The sequence below is a fragment of the Haemaphysalis longicornis genome, unplaced genomic scaffold (genome assembly GCF_048455015.1).
Source record: "Haemaphysalis longicornis isolate Haplotype H1 unplaced genomic scaffold, Haemaphysalis longicornis Haplotype H1 scaffold_11, whole genome shotgun sequence".
Taxonomy (NCBI): Eukaryota; Metazoa; Arthropoda; class Arachnida; order Ixodida; family Ixodidae; genus Haemaphysalis; species Haemaphysalis longicornis.
In genome coordinates this window covers 2,504,382-2,509,041 of record NW_027526214.1, presented here as the reverse complement: position 1 = coordinate 2,509,041, position 4,660 = coordinate 2,504,382, and the positions used below count along the sequence as shown (strand labels likewise).

At 44.7% G+C, this 4,660-nt stretch overlaps 2 non-coding genes across 2 annotated transcripts; both read right to left on the bottom strand.

The window, feature by feature from the left end:
- Positions 1-3,013: 3,013 nt before the first annotated feature.
- Positions 3,014-3,085, bottom strand: Trnar-ucu (transfer RNA arginine (anticodon UCU)). Its single transcript has one exon. It is a non-coding gene; the product is annotated as a tRNA-Arg (tRNA).
- Positions 3,086-3,972: 887 nt separating this feature from the next.
- On the bottom strand, positions 3,973-4,044 carry Trnar-ucu (transfer RNA arginine (anticodon UCU)). The gene has a single exon. It is a non-coding gene; the product is annotated as a tRNA-Arg (tRNA).
- Positions 4,045-4,660: the final 616 nt, after the last annotated feature.

The window sequence follows — 4,660 nt, the reverse complement described above, 5'->3', positions numbered from 1 at the left end:
AACTAAGCGATCAAACAAGCGCAAGAACCTAACTCCGTTCGAAGAAGTTACCCTGAATTGCTTATCAGGCAGAACCGACATAGTCATAAAGCCAGCCGACAAAGGTGGCAGTGTAGTTGTTTTACCTATGGGAAAATACAAAGATGAAGCTTATAGGCAGCTCAATAACCCTTGCCACTACAAGCCCTTAGATAACGATCCGAGCCAGGAATACAGCCTAAAAATCCGTCAGACCCTCACAGATCTACGATCTAGAGAATAAATAACGACTACTGACTTAAATTTTATGAAACCGAATAATAAGCATGCAGGACGTTTTTACCTCCTCCCAAAAGTTCATAAAGTCCGCGTAGAATTATTGTTCACTGCCGACATTCCTGGCAGACTCATAGTTTCGAATAACAATACCCCAACCGAAGCACTATCTCTGTTTCTAAATCATCACCTATCCGACATTCCGGCTCTTCTTCCTTCATTCGTTCAGGACACCCCCCACTTCCTCCCCATAATAGAAGGGATAAATATGGGCGGGCGCCTACCCAGTGGAACCTCCTTGTTACTCTTGACGTTGCTGCATTGTATACAATCATTCCGTTCGCCGAAGGAATTGAAGCGATTTCAAAATCTCTATCAGTGAACCCGCACCAACATGCACCAGAAGTGTACATAACTTTGTTAAAACTAGTTCTAACTCTCAATTATTTTGAATTTGACTCTTCTTACTTTTTGCAAGTTTTTGGAACTAGCATGGGTACTCCATTCGCACCGACCTATGCCAACATTTTCATGGGGCAACTTGAAGCTACCCTATTAAGCTCTTTTCCGCATAAACCTCAGGTTTACCTCCGCTACATAGACGACATCTTTATGATTTGGGAACACGGTCGCGTGATTCTAGAAACGTTTATATCCCATCTCTATTCTTCGCATCCGACTATTAAATTCTCCTGCCAGTATTCTGAAAAAGTAGTGAACTTCCTAGATACTACCGTCATATTAGACAACGGTAAACTTAAAACCACGCTTTTCAGAAAGCCAACAGACAGGCAGAAGTACCTAGATTATAAAAGCCATCACCCCAGACACTGCAAACAAGGGATCTTTGTAGGACAAGCCACCAGGCTTAGAAGAGTATGCAGTGATGACAGTGATTACGTAGAGCACCTAGACGAACTCAAGGCCACCATTATGAACAGGAACCACCACAAAAGCTCGCTCGATCAGGCGTACCAACGTGTGTCTAATCTCAAAAGGGATGACGTTCTCAACAAACAGCGGCAAAACGAAAGCGCCAGGCCACCTGCCCTAATAACTAAATTTTCAAACGCCCTCCTAAACATAAACAATATACTGCGGAAGTACTACCCCATTTTAGCCATTAACGACCGACTTAAAAAGACTCTTCCATAAGCACCAAGGGTTACCTACCGGAGAAACAGGAATCTAAAAGATATTTTAGTGCATGCTAAAACAGGGCCTTCAAAGCCACCTGTCATAGCCAGCTGCTCCCGCCCCAGATGCAAGACTTGTAGGCACCTGCAAACAGACTGCGTTGTAAAAAGCACAGCCAGTAATTATGTCCACAAGATTAATTCAAGTTTTTCGTGCACTTCATCCAACATTGTGTATATGTTGGAAAGCTCAATGTGCCACAAACAGTATATAGGCGAAACGAGCCAACCTATGAGCCTACGGCATAATGGCCACCGGGCAGATACTCTTAGCAAATGCTCTATAGCTGTAGCGAAGCATTTCAACCAACCAGGCCACAATTTTGATGACCTTAAGTTATATATACTTCAGTCAAATTTTAAGTCTCCTAGGGACAGGAAATACCGAGAATCCTACTTAATTCACAAATTCAACTGCATGGAACCTGCTGGAATTAATGCGACTACGGGCAACTTGGAATCCTTGCCATATACACCGGGAATGCAGCATTAGGCATTTTCGTGCATATACCTCATCCAAAGACTATGACTGTTCACTCTGCTCTGTACCTGGTCCCCTAATTTCTTTTTCTTTTTTTCATTTCTCAGCGTCTAGCTGAATACTCGCCCTCATCCCTCCAACCTTCGCTTTTGGAATTCAATTTTATTTATTTATTTCTCTCTTTTTTTTTACTCAGCGTGGTCTTGTGCCCCGTACGTCACTCTAACTTTATCTTTTTGTTTTTGAGTTTCAGGAGAGGCCTTTTCCAGGAATGTTGCCGTGGGTGACAGGTGCCATTTCAGTTGCCAGGTCATTGCTTTTTCTTTTGTGTGTGGGTTTATGTGGTTTCCCTTCCTGTTTTTTTCTCCTTTTTTTCTTTTTTTCTTGACCTAGCTAGTTTTCCCTCCGTCTCTATCTTTTTTTTTTGACCTGAGGCTTGCAGATAGTTTCTGATAAGGACCCCACCCTCACCGCCTGGTCTGCTTCCGGCGGTTCTGAGATCCTTTCCCTATACCCCGCGACGGCTCAATAAGCACCCTCTCATCCTTTCTGTCCAAAAATTCCACGAATATCAACCACCAGCTGACTTCCGTGTGACTTACTTCGCGGCTTAAACTAGACAACCTTCTTGGCCCCTCAATCTCTCCCCCGACACACACCGAAACCAATCAGCTTGCTCAATTTCCATTCCATCTTTCCCTCTCCTTTCACCTGGGGTCATACCCCTATATTAACACTGCCTGCAAGGCGAGAGATTGCCCTGATGAAAGCAAGTTCTCTTTGCTGAAACTTAGGCCACAATCGTGCTTTTACCTTGTTCGAAGTTTTTCTTCTCCTATATATATATATATATATATATATAATATATATATATATATATATATATATATATATATATATATATATATATATATATAGGGTTTAGAAATGAGGGGCCGTTAGGAAATACAGATAGAAATGCCGGCAGTCTACAACGCCAAAGAAGACATAGGGGAATGGTTGGACTATTTGTTACCGTTAGTGACGTTACGTTATTATTATTTTTTTTTAATTACGTGATAAAGAAAGAAAGAAAAACACGCGCCCAGAGTGGGGACCGAACCCACGCCTTTCGATTAGATCTCGAATGCCTTACCAACTCGGCCATCTGGGCGACTGTGTGCTCCTTCACTATCTGGGGTACTTATATTTACTACAACTGTATCTGACGCTTGAGAGTGGTAGCCAGCGCCACTAAGACTACACGGGGAGAAGGGGACCTTCTTTTCAACCCCCGGGGCCTGACGCGAACGTCTACAGCCTGTCATAAGCGGGCAACTGGCGGGAAACCCTCTTATGCTACCTTGGCATCAAGGCTGCCAGAACCGAGGCCCTCGCTAAGCTTTCGCACGATAATAGGGTTTAGAAATGAGGGGCTCGTTAGGAAATACAGAAAGAAATGCCAGCAGTCTACAACGCCAAAGAAGACATACGGGAATGGTTGGACTATTTGTTACCGTTAGTGACGTTACTTTATTATTATTTTTTAATTACGTGATAAAGAAAGAAAGAAAAACACGCGCCCAGAGTGGCGACCGAACCCACGCCTTTCGATTAGATCTCTAATGCCTTACCAACTCGGCTATCTGGGCGACTGTGTGCTCCTTCACTTTCTGGGGTACTTATATTTACTACAACTGTACTTGACGCTTGAGGGTGGTAGCCAGCGCCACTCAGACTACACGGGGAGAAGGGGACCTTCTTTTCAACCCCCGGGGCGTGACGCGAACGTCTACAGCCTGTCATAAGCGGGCAACTGGCGGGAACCCTGTTATGCTACCTTGGCATCAAGGCTGCCAGAACCGTGGCCCTCGCTAAGCTTTCGCACGATAATAGGGTTTAGAAATGAGGGGCTCGTTAGGAAATACAGAAAGAAATGCCGGCAGTCTACAACGCCAAAGAAGACATAGGGGAATGGTTGGACTATTTGTTACCGTTAGTGACGTTACGTTATTATTATTATTTTTTTAATTACGTGATAAAGAAAGAAAGAAAAACATGCGCCCAGAGTGGGGACCGAACCCACGCCTTTCGATTAGATCTCGAATGCCTTACCAACTCGGCCATCTGGGCGACTGTGTGCTCCTTCACTATCTGGGGTACTTATATTTACTACAACTGTATCTGACGCTTGAGAGTGGTAGCCAGCGCCACTAAGACTACACGGGGAGAAGGGGACCTTCTTTTCAACCCCCGGGGCCTGACGCGAACGTCTACAGCCTGTCATAAGCGGGCAACTGGCGGGAAACCCTCTTATGCTACCTTGGCATCAAGGCTGCCAGAACCGAGGCCCTCGCTAAGCTTTCGCACGATAATAGGGTTTAGAAATGAGGGGCTCGTTAGGAAATACAGAAAGAAATGCCAGCAGTCTACAACGCCAAAGAAGACATACGGGAATGGTTGGACTATTTGTTACCGTTAGTGACGTTACTTTATTATTATTTTTTAATTACGTGATAAAGAAAGAAAGAAAAACACGCGCCCAGAGTGGCGACCGAACCCACGCCTTTCGATTAGATCTCTAATGCCTTACCAACTCGGCTATCTGGGCGACTGTGTGCTCCTTCACTTTCTGGGGTACTTATATTTACTACAACTGTACTTGACGCTTGAGGGTGGTAGCCAGCGCCACTCAGACTACACGGGGAGAAGGGGACCTTCTTTTCAACCCCCGGGGCGTGACGCGAAC